Below are 12,769 nucleotides of genomic sequence, written 5' to 3' on the forward strand. Positions count from 1 at the left end.
GCATCCACAGCAAGCACGCCTCGCACATCCTCTCCGCGTAATCTGTCAGGGCACCTGCGCACACCGCCTGCCCTTTTCTTCTCGGAGCCTTGACGCGTCTCCCGGCGACGCGACCAGATCTCCCCGGTGACCCCGGCGGGGGCACTCGTACCCCGAAGGGAGGAGATCGCACGGACGGCTTTTGGGAATGGTGGCGGGGGCGAGAGGAGAGCGGGAAGGGTGGAGGCGGGAGAGGAGGGGTGCTCGGGTGGTCGCGCGCTGCCTCTCGCGCTCAAAGTGCGTTCTCGCCGGAGTGCGTGCAGCACCAGGCAGCGTCTGATCGTGCGACCACTCGCCCCGGTGTGCGTGTTTGGAAGCCGAGTTACGTCATGACCGGTGGGTGGATGATAAAGTGCGAGTTTTGCAATGATGCTCTTGTACCACGCGCGCTCCGTGCACGCGCGTTCTGTGCACGAGCATGCGCGCGCACCTTGCGGCCGCTCCGAGCGCGACGTATCGACCGAAGGGGTCTTCGAGCTATTGTGGGATAGCCACAGGGTTGACCCGACCCCCGGGCGCCGCCAATGCGCTGAGCCGCGGCGGTTGGTTATGGGACGATTACGTGCGGGGTCCGTACGTGAAACGCTGGTGTGGTGGGAAGGTGGGAAAAAATTGTGGGCGAAATTGGGAAGTGGGGGCGAGGAGGGGGATATTCCGTGCAATTGGTGCACCCCCGCCCACTGTAAAATAAAAACTGGTGCTTTTTCGCAGCACCCGCACGTTCGGTGCACGCCGTGGATGATCCGGCCGTTGTGAAGTTCCGTGCGTTCGAGGTTTTGTCGGGAAACGTCACTCAGGCCGCGCAGCACGAGCCGTGTACGAGGACGCACGAACGGGGCGCGCGCTGCAACCCCTCCGCGATGCGCACGACGCACCTTCCCAACGACGGGTCCACATAACACACACACACCACGTGGTACCTTCTCGGGCACGTTCGGTTGCATCTCGCGAACAATGTTGTTCCCGTGCTTGATCTCACCTGCCGGGTGCTTTCCGGATCGCCCATAATCCTGCCGGGTGTTCGCCCATAATCCGAGCAGGTTCGCACAGATCTCGGTTCGTGTATCCGAAGCTCCGGCTACGTGTTTCAAAAGGCATGGAATGCACAGGTGCGAAGAAAACACCAATTTGCACCTTAATCTACACCGAATGACCTGTAACCGGCCCGGTGCTCGTTTGCCGTCATATTGACGTGTCCGGACCCGGACCCAAGGGAAGAGTGTTGCTCCAGGTGTCCCTTGCGGTGTATTAAATATGGCCACGCAGGCGTTTGACGACACTTCTCACCTTTGTGTTCGTTCAGCTGCAAAATTGCAAAATTGCAAGCAACAGGTGGAGGTGGTGACGACCCTGAGTAAGTGGGAGGGGGAGTAGTGAAACGTGAATCTATAGTTGGAGTCACACTTGCAGAATGAGTCCTGAATTTCCACCTTGGAATATCCAATTATTCCATTACAAACCTGGTGTTCCGCTGGAGGTGCATCTCGCCGAGGAACCTCCATAAAATCCCAAAGTGGACGAAGCCAATCTTAGGGAGATCTTTGGTAGATCTTAGGGAGATCTTTGATAGATCTTTGGTCGATCTTAGGGAGATCTTTGATAGATCTTTGGTAGATATTAGGGAGATCTTTGATAGATCTTTGGTCGATCTTAGGGAGATCTTTGATAGATCTTTGGTAGATCTTAGGGAGATCTTTGATAGATCTTTGGTAGATCTTCATCCATATCGTCCACGTGTCGACAGGATGGTTCCCATTGGTTGTCCAGCCTGGGCTCCATTCCCGACGCAACCTGTACGTAATATGTATATACGCTCTGTCCGCATTGTATCAAACTATTCTTGGGATGCACATTAAGCTGGATGTCCCATTTGCTCGCACGACTTTGTGGACGTTATAGATCCTACGGGGTCTTCCAAGAAGAGTAGGTGAGGTATATCCTTGTCATCCCTGGAAACAAATGACAAATTCATGGACAAATCACCTCCAGCCGAACGTCAGCCTTGGCCATCCGGTTCGTGAAAGACTTGGGCCAGAAGCCCCACAAGGTAGTAGCAGTAGTAGTAGAATCCATATCGTGCGTGGCTTTTGGTCGGTGCGACTAATTGCTACAAGTCTCGCGTGCGGTGTCAATTGGTACCTGCTGAGCAAAGGTAGATCACATGGTGTCGGAGAACTGTTTTTGCAATTCGAGTGAAACCAGCATGCCGCTGTCGTTCGTGCGGTATTTAATTCTCTTTCACCGTGCATGGTAACATCGATGTACATACTTTGATCTGCATTCGTGACCTACTTTTAGTGTGCCTGATACATTGGTAGGAATTGGATAGCGCAGGCTTGGCAGACTTGTGCCAATTGGCAGATGTCCCACCTGTTCTTCAAATTGTGATTACAAAAAGTTTTCATTCCGACCTTGTCCTCCAACCTCCCTTATAGTTGTTGATTTGACAAAACCAGCTGGGGTTGTTTGGGAGATGTGTACCTACCTGTATGTATGTCGGGCGAGCAGCTTCACTCGAATGGTCCAATTCAATCATCATTTCTGCCTGGATGTTGGAGCTACTCCAGCTGGTGTTGCCCTCACTTTATACGAGTAATTTAATGGTTGTAGTTATTTATTATATATTATTTTAGCATATGTACGAACGCCTGTACTTTCCGCTCGAATTCGGTGTAGATGTTTGAAAGTAGGGTAATGAGCATCAGGAGGTGGCGCTGAATGAAGAAAACAAATCTCCATGGATTTTGTGGTTGACAACGTGTGGAGCAGGCCGCGGTCACCGCCCCACGTGTGACACGAGGCCCGCCGCACATGTACTACCTGCTTCCAATTCCATTTGCACCGAAGCCACGGAGAGAGCTTGCTTGCATGCCGTAGAGACGGAGTTCACACGTTTCCTTGAAAGTAAAATTGGTGATTTCTGGTGATTTTTGAAACCAGAGCCGGCGTTATATTCCGGCGTTATATTCACCTGCTGGTAATTATTCCAAGTATTCATGAACATACGTGTATTGTCTATGTTGAGGGTGAGCGATGGTTTGGTCTGTTTAACATATATGTATATATATTTAAATATGTATATATCGATATATATACATATATACAGTGCGTATCAAAAAAAAGCTAATCCGAAATCAAGGGGTTAATATGCAAAGGTTATTTAGCTTGACAATTTACATGTGGTTTAACAATTAAGAGGAGATCCTCAGCTTTCCATTGATGCCTTTCATGCATCATTGCTGTCACATATGACCGAGTACATGTTCATTGAAAATGACAAGTTCAAATCGCATTTTTACAAGTTTGGCTAATTGAAATTTTTTTGAGCTAATATAATAATAAATATAATAATATAATATAATAAATAATATATAAATATAATAAATAATATAAATATAATAAATTTTGGCGAATGAAACATTTACATTTTGAAGTCCGTTGTATAATTTAAATAAACATAAGTGCAAATTTCGCATATGGAAAAAGTAAGTACACCCTTGGCTCTAATAGGTGGTATTGCCCCCTTTGGCAGAAACAACCTCAAGTAGGCGTTTCTTATAACTGTCTACCAGTCTCTGACATCGACTGGGAGAAATTTTTGCCCACTCCTCCATGCAGAATTCTTTCAGCTGTGTGATGTTTGAGGGGTTTCTTGCATGCACAGCTCGTTTCAAATCCCCCCACAACATCTCGATGGGATTTAGATCCGGTCTTTGTCTTGGCCATTCCAGAACCCTCCATTTCTTTCTTTTCAGCCATTCCTTGGTGGATTTACTGGTATGTTTAGGGTCATTGTCATGTTGCAAGGTTCACCTTCGGTTGAGCTTCAACTTTCCGACAGACGGCCTCACATTATCCTCAAGCACCCTCTGGTACAATGAAGAATTCATTGTGGATTCTATGACGGTGAGCTGCCCATGGCCCCGATGCAGCAAAGCTGCCCCCAAACCATAATATTTCCACCACCATGCTTTACAGTTGGTATCAGGTTCTTGTGGTCAAATGCTGTCTTTGGTTTTCGCCAAACATGTCTTCTGGTACTGTGGCCAAATAGTTCTACCTTTGACTCATCTGTCCAGAGCACATTGTTCCACAAGTGCTGGTATTTGCCTCGGTGTTCATTGGCAAACTTTAGTCTTGCCCTGATGTTCTTTCTGGACAGCAAAGGTTTCCTCCTGGCACACCTCCCATGTAGATCAAATTTGTGCAGCCTCTTTCTAATGGTAGACTCGTGCACTTTGACATCAACAGCGGCAAGAGCTACCTGTAGGTCCCGTGATGACATTCTGGGGTTCTTAGAGACTTCTTTCAGCATCTTGCGGTCTGCTCTCGGGCTGAACTTGCTGGGGCGGCCTGGCCTGAACAAGTTGGCAGTTGTTTGGGATCTTCTCCACTTGTAGATGATCTTCCGGACAGTCGAATGATTGATTTCAAATTGTTTAGAGATCTTTTTAAATCCCTTCCCAGACTCGTAGGCATCTATAACCTTCTTTCTGAAGGCCTCAGAGAGCTCTTTTGATCTCGGCATGGTGACGCCACACACTTCAACAACAAAGAGCAAATCAAACTAAATGTCTGAGGTTTAAATAAGACAGGTTCCTCCAAGATCTTCTCTAACGATGGTCTAATCATTTGCACTTGAGCTCGTGCACCTGATTCTAATTTTAGATATTTGAAGTAGTGATAAATGTAGGGGTGTACTTACTTTTTCCACATGCCAAATTTGCATTTGTTTATTTAAATTTATTCAATGGACTACAAAATGTAAATGTTTCATGGTATTTGTTATATTATATCACCTTTATCTATCAATATTGTTGTAATGAAGATCAAATAGCTGTATGTTGAAATATGTTGAAAAAGTCAAAACATTACATGGGGTGTCCTTACTTTTTCACATGACTGCATGTGGACATATACAGTAGATGGATGACTGCACCTGAGTTGCTGTATTGTCATGGTTTACACCAATCATAATACAAACAATTATTTTGCACAAATGTATTTGGAATATAAGTGATATTACATTTTATTTAAAACATTGAAGTTGAATTTCAAAAAAGAAATATAAATTTTCAAAAAAATACCCTTAGGACATACACACGGGATAGATAGGTGCATACCAGAAGTTTGGTACGATTTCACAAAAGTTTGAGCGAGTAGTGACAACACAGACACTGCACAGATATACACTACATGACCAAAAGTATGTGGACACCAAACATTAAACATCTCATTCCAAAATTATGGGCATTAATATGGTGTTAGTCCACCCTTTGCTGCTATAACAGCCTCCACTCTTCTGCAAAGGCTTTCTACTCGATGTTGGAACATTGCTGTGTGTATTTGCTTCCATTCAGCCACAAGAGCTTTAGTGAGGTTGGGCACTGATGTTGGGCGATTAGGCCTGGCTCGCAGTCGGCATTTCAATTCATCCTGAACGTGTTCGATGGGGTTGAGATCAGGGATCTGTGCAGGCCAGTCAAGTTCTTCCACACCGATCTCAACAAACCATTTCTGTATGGACCTTGGTTTGAGAGTCATTCTTTGCAGCTAAAGTTTCAATCCCTTCTTCCTTGTTTCCCCACCAGATAATCTTTCATCAGACTAATCTGCTTTGAGCTTTTTCTCTGGTTCACACATTTTGTTTTTTAGATAGTCTTTGCAACTTTTTTGCTTTTGCTGCAGTAATTCTTTTATTCCTTCATCATTGTCATCAAACCAGTCGACATTTTTGCACTTTGGGTGACCTCGAGTGGAATGCAAAACATTGCAGATAGTTTTTATGAGGGCATTCCATGTGTCATTAATTGATTCCTTGTTTGATAGTGTAACACAATAAATAGTGAGTTAGTTATAATATGTTAACACAATAATTAGTTTGTTAGTTATTTGAATGCCCGGATCTTCTGTAAGGGACTTCCGGTGGTTGGTTTTTGAGCGCGAGGACAGGACTGAAGTGTGGCCTTGAGGTGCTTGAACTCTCGGTGTGTGCTATGCTCGCTTTGGAGTAATTTATGCCGTACGGTTTGGGATTGAATACACTGCCCTTGGTGCTGGTGTGTGCCCCGGTTTAGAATAGGTACACCGTATGCCTGCGTGTCGTAAGAGGTGACTAAAGGGTTGGCATCAGGAAGGGCATCCGGCCAAAAAAAACATTGCCTCAAAAATGGAACATGATGATTGTCATGGGGCCCGCAAGGCTAACCCCTGCTCTAGCAGGAAAAATGGCCTTAAAAAGGGGGGGGGGGGAATGTTTTTTACACTGCCCTTGGTTGAAACCCGCCTCCTGGTCCTTTGGTTCATCGATTTATACTGTATGTAACACCCACAACCATAAATCGGGTGTTAAATAGTTTTAGAGCTTGTGTGATTGTAGTTTGTAATGGAGCTAGAATCTCCAATGACTCCAGCTTTTGAACATCAAGCGTTTTAGGCGCAGTTGGAAAGCGGTCCTTCATCTAGGTATGATGAGTTGAAAGTTGCAGGAAGTTTTTTTACAAGGAAGTGATCTGTGGAGCATTCGGAGTCACGCATGACTGGTGCTAAGAATGTCTTTCATGCCATTCTGCTGTGTGCGAAAGTAATCGAGATGGTAGTGATAGGATCTTGTGTGTTTCCAAGTGTAGTGATTCATATTAGGCAGGTAGAAGTAGGTGTTTATGTTAGAACATACATATGTACATACATACATACAACATGCGTTCCACCCTCATTTCCATTATTTTGCTCCACTGACAGGCGAATAACTGAATTGTCAGCTTCACTCTACTTCCCATGGAGGTTAGGATGCCTTTGTCAACTTTCATTTGATAAAAAATATTTATTCAGCAGTATTGAGGATTTGCATTGCAGGCTTCTGAAAGTGGAGCTCGTATCAGGAGAATCATGATGTCATGTCACCATTGCATTGCCAGTAAAAAACAAAAAATCCTACTTGGCTTACTCTTGGAGGTTAATCTACCAGTCTAGCTTAGTCTGATCTACGTGTGATAAACTGTACCGTGTGATTCTTGTGCACAAGAAAAACGTCTACCCATGAAAAGGAAACACCATTCAAAATTGTCCTAATTGTAAAAAGAGGTTTAAAACCTGTGAGTGCAAAAAACTTCTCCAATAAGCTTTTTCACGTTTTGTTAGGAAGGCAAGGAAGCCTGCCTGGTATTGGCCTAATAGTTAGGGTGGCTGGCTTGGGATATTGAATAACTCCAGGTAAGGGTTGACTCAGCGCGTCTTCCTTGCAAGGCCGGCGAAATGAGTACCAGTGTACTGCTAATAGTGAGGGCACTGTATCAGCGGAAAGCTGCACCCCCAGGAAATGTCTGCAAACCAGCAGCCAACATTTCTGTGCACGATAGCTAGCTAGAAAGGCAAGAAAACTACAAAAGTTACCACAATGTTGCTCCAATCACTATGAATCAAGAATCAGAAAAGTTGTTACAAGTTTCCATAACCAGGAGGCACAAAGTGGGCTTCTGGACAAGTAGTTCCAAATAATCAGGAAAGCGTGATATCACAATACGCTTGGGGCTTGGGCTACACACAAAGTGAGAGAACTTTTGTGAGCTGGTTTGCCTTAGTGGGTTTGGGTCATTCCAGAGATCACATAAAAACCTCTACAGACAGTACAAGGAGGACCCAACTCTGTTGCAGTGGAATGTCGTTATGATGAACACATGTTTTGTCGACTGGTTGTTGCATTGGATATTCGTAAAAATGAGATGACGTCTCTTCCTTGAATGTAAAGTGTATTTTACATTTGTAGTTACCCATTTCACAAGAACGATGTGGCTATGGTACTGGTTTAAAAAAATATAGGAATACCTTTGCAAAAGTTTCCATGGTATTGTTGCGGATCTCCGACGTCGGCCTTCCACTTATCAACAAAAACAACAACAACAACTTGCATTTTAAGGCAATTTTCCCTGCTAGAGCAGGGGTTAGCCTTCCCCTTATCAAGGGGGGATTAATCCCCTTGTCTTTTATCTGACCGACGCGATCCTGGGGGTTATAACGTCCTTCCCGGGCAGCGTTAGGTCGGGTTTTTAGGACTAGGGATTCGCTATTACCTAAGTACTAACGCTGACCGGAAACGAGGAAATAACTCCCGCCCGAATCACGGATATCGATGGAATATGCCGAGCGGATAGCAATCCGTGATCCGAGCCGTTAACAATGACTAGACCCGATTATAGCGGTTCCTGATCGTGCCACGCTTACCCAATGGAGAAAAGACCAGGACGGTCGCATTTAGGAAGAAACCAGGAAGAACAAGGTGATTTATTAACAATGTACAAAGAAGAGGAAACGAAAGAATGTACAAGAAAGAGGAAGAAAAAGGACACAGGGCAGCCTTAATAACAGTCTTACTTATTCCCTTGGACTCGGGCCCGTTCGCTCTCAGACTCGGTCTTAGACGCAGACTCACGCGGGGATGTAGAAGGTAGGGTGGAAGGTCCGGCGATGGCGTTCACAGCTCGTCCCAGTCCTTGACTCATTCCGTGCAGCAGATGGTGGACGGCAGGCAGCTCTTCCCGTGTAGCGTAGGCGCGAGCGGATAATTATTGTGTCGGGGAAAGGTCGTTAAGCTGGCGGTTATTGCACGCCTAGCCGCGTACGTAATATGTGTACCGGCGCCTTTACACGCGCTCCCGGTATTACTCTGATCGCTCCAAGCGCCCCTTCCCCAATGTCCTTCTGCACGCTGCAGTTCTCGGCAATGCGTGCCGAGCTGCATGCTCGCCCTTTGTAAAGCTGGTTGCCACAGCGCGTCTCTCCCTTTCGTACTCAACTCTCGTACCAGTCCTTCTGAATGCGCTCTTTATACCACGAAGTTCTTCTGGCCAGTTCTTTGTAATGAGCGCTGCTGCGTAAGTCCTCCTGAGGGCTTTGTGTCCGCGCTTTTATAAGCCAAGCCAGCGAACGCTCTCGAAGCCCCAACCACGCCCGGTCAGGCGATCTCACCTCAGCCCTGGTTGGCTGGTGATGGCTTACCGGCTCCACCTTGATGGCTGCTTGACGTGGCCGCACCTCCATCCTTGCGCTCCGTCCCCTTTTTCCGGGCTTCACCTCGTGGCTTTTGGGCTGGGTTGAGCGAGCCCAAGGGCAGCGAAGGCTGCTGGCCAAGGAGCGTAACAAATTGGGAGGGCCGATGGGGCACAGACTGGAGAGCGCTTGATGGCATCGCTTGGAGGGAGGCTGCCAAAATGAACGAGAGGCCTACTCTTATTTGTTTTAAGCAACGCAGATGCAACTATTGGGAATGGCCTTATCTAAACACATACTATGAAATAACGGACGTCCTATGGTGACCTACGTGTTGCTTGTGGCCTACCTATGGGGTGCAACCTTGAACCTTTAATGATGTTATATTTACAAGTGTGGGTTCTCAAAACCGCAACAGTATTATCATTTTTACTTCCACGTGATTCCAAGCTGGACAACCGGCTTAAATTTCACTGCAAGGGATGTTCTGCTCTGAGATGCAGCACCCATTGCTACAACTGTACCAGAACAGTTATTATCCCATCGAAAGATGCTGGATACAAATAAAAGGGGGACGGGAGGAGAGAGCAAGAGGCCGGCGGAGAGGAGGATGACAAAATGCCACCAATGTTGTATGCGTACTTTTGTGTACGAGGGAAGAATCAAAATGTTTTTATGCCTCCACCGACAAAGACACTGGAGGCATTATGATTTCAGGTTGTCCGTCCGTCCGTCCATCCGTCTGTGATAGGTTTTCGTTTCCGCGATAACTTGATAATGGCTGAAATGATCTAATTCAAACTTGGTACAGGTATGTATAATGATGTAAAGATTAACTGATTAGATTTTGGGGTCCTGAGGTCAATTGCTAAAGGTCATAGGTCATGTCAGGTAAAAATGTGATAACTTGTGAACAGCGGAAGGGATTTAAATTAAAACTTGGTACAGGTATGTATCGCGATGTACACATGAACTGATTAAAATTTGGGGTCGAGGTCAAAGGTCAGAGGTCATGTCAAGTAAAAATGTGATAACTTGTGAACAGCTGAAGGGATTTAAATTAAAACTTGGTACAGGTATGTATCGTGATGTACACATGAACTGATTAAATTTTGTGGTCAAGAGGTCAAAGGTCAGAGGTCATGTCAAGTAAAAATGTGATAACTTGAGAACAGCTGTATGGATTTAAATTAAACTTGGTACAAGTATTATAATGATGTGATGTGATGATGGAGGCATAATCGGTCGACGTCGTGACGTCGAAGAGTGTCGTTCTAGTTTCTCCATAAATCCTGGTATTAAAGCCAACACTCCACTTGTATTTCAATGGCATCAGCAAAACTCACCCACCCATTCTGGAACCCATTTTTAGAGCAACACATTCTGAACATGGAGTTGCATTATACGGAAGGTCCTTGAAACTGTATTCTAACTTTTATAGTGAGCTGGTTTGCAAGTCTTTGATGGGAACAAGAGCAGGGCTGCACTGATATCTGAAAATGTTCTATCCAGATACACTGCTTTGGGAACACACAACACCTCCAGTAAATTGATGGGATCCACACCTGAAAGAAGTACACCGAGGACCTAAATTTGTGCAGGTAATTGGACAATTGGTAACTGGACAAATTGGACAAGAATGACTGCGAATGTTACAAAAGCACAACAATAAAAAGGTTTGTTTATCTTGGGAGAAAGGAAAAAAAAAGTCGATGTTCCATCAGTCATGGCACGGAGGTGAGAAAACAACAGGACTGCCGCAGTGACCACGATAGGCCCACGTGGTCACCGCAACCCAACCCGATGACAATCCGTCGCAGCCTTTCTATAATGAATGTGATGGCAACATCCAAACTGTAACAGTAAACTCATTCCAGTGCCAAGTCATCATGCAGACGTTCAATGTGATGTCATTTCACACACTGTGGCACAACACAAACACATGCCCATATATGAAGGTTGATCAAAAAGTTTCATCCAATTAGGACTTCGATTAAATATTAGAGGTTCACATTGATTAGATATGAAAAAGGATCGTGCTAATTAGATTTCTATGAATGGATCCTCCGGGATGACATTATCCAATGTAAACTACAAAAATGCATTCATTAAAATGTTCAATTACTGAGCAAGAATGATTGTTTTGCTTGTTGGTAAATGTGTTTTTGTTAAAGTTTAAAAAGGTTAAAAATATTCATTAGTTCATCAAAATTGGCTGTTAGCCAAAGTACATGGTCACGTTTCAAAATCATTGCATCAACCAAAACATGGGCAATCTTTTATACAAATCTCAACTCGAGGAAGAGCAGAGTGACAGAGCATGTAGAGGTAACACATTGACTGGGGCAATGAGACAACAGGTGTTTGCAGCAAAGAAGAAAATTGATGAACAGGAAAAGGAGATAGGAGAGAGAAGTAAATATGGCCTACGTGTTAGAGGAGGAGGCTGTGGGGAGGAAGGGTTAATGTGGGAGGAATAGATCACAGGTGTGAATGGATGATGACTTAAGGCGATAGTATAGTGCCAACATGAAACTCTTGAGGGAAGAGTATGATTGAAATTACTAAGGAAGACTGTTCCACAAGTGGGGGAAAAAGAGGAATAAATGAGTGCAGGTGAGCTGTCAACCTGGATTTTGGGAGGTGGTGATGGAACAGGTTGCTGGAAAAGCTAGCGCAACCTGGAAAGCCTGGGAGTGGTCAGAAGGATGATGGGGGCAATAGAAGGACAGAGATGGTAAAAAAAAAAAGTCCACAAAACTGTCTAAAATGAGAGAGATGAAGAGAGCAGACAGAGGATAAGACAAGTACAGATACATTCAAAGTGCATATGCCAAATAAATAAATAAATAACATCCATCCTCCAGTGCACGCATTGCCAGCACATAGAGACGGTATTGGGAGAGAGAGGTGCACAATAATTTATTGATTAATTGCGTAATTAAAATAAATAAATAATAATCATAAATAAATTAATTTCTTAATCAATTGGCTAATAGCATACCTAAACCACCAGTGTTTCATCTGAAGCTGTAACGTTTTGAAAATTAATTAAATAGGGCATTAATAGAAAATAAATAAATAATTGATTCATTGTTTAATCAATAAATAATAAATTGATTAATTGATTAATCAATAGATCCAAAATATTTTAGACAGACAGGGATGAAAACATAACCTCCATCCACCTTTGGTGGCAGAGGTAAAAATGCCCTTTACAACCAAAGCACTTGATCATTGTCGTGTCCAAATATCAGCTTCCTAGATCGAAAGGTGCCTGAGATATTGCCGAGATGAGAAGGAAAATAAATAAGTGATTAATAAATCGATAATAATTGAATAATTAATCAATTAACTGATTAATCAAAAATGAAAAATACCGTTTTTGCCAAAGCACGTGCTCACTATTGCGTAAAATATTTCAGCTTCCGAGCTCAAAGGATGGGCCGGAGAGATATTACCCAGACAAATAAACAAACCAGTAGACGTCATGCAGAGCATGATACTTGCAAAATCCGCACCCCCCCCCCCCCCCCCCCCCCACCAAAAGTTTCCATTGATACAGCAAATTGTCCATTTCATCAAGATTAAAATTGACGATCTCAATCAAAGCTCGGGTTAATAGGATGAAAATTGATGATTTTGGAAGTTTGACCTAGAGTTGACCTTTGACCTTTTGACCTCGAAAATAGTTGGTTTTCCTATTTAGTGACAATGTGCAAATGCTGTTCAATTGTCAATTCAA

General features: G+C 44.3%; 1 protein-coding gene across 1 annotated transcript in view; it reads left to right on the forward strand.

Annotated features, from left to right (window-relative positions):
- The first annotated feature begins 240 nt into the window (after positions 1-240).
- The window catches only part of LOC137432284 (SH3 and multiple ankyrin repeat domains protein 2), a 910,319-nt gene continuing 897,790 nt past the window's right edge, over positions 241-12,769 (forward strand). The window contains 1 exon segment of the mRNA XM_078782990.1: positions 241-375. The gene's annotated coding sequence lies outside the window, so the exon portion shown is untranslated.

Source organism: Myxine glutinosa, chromosome 8 (genome assembly GCF_964187855.1).
Source record: "Myxine glutinosa chromosome 8, kmMyxGlut1.1, whole genome shotgun sequence".
NCBI classification, from domain to species: domain Eukaryota; kingdom Metazoa; phylum Chordata; class Myxini; order Myxiniformes; family Myxinidae; genus Myxine; species Myxine glutinosa.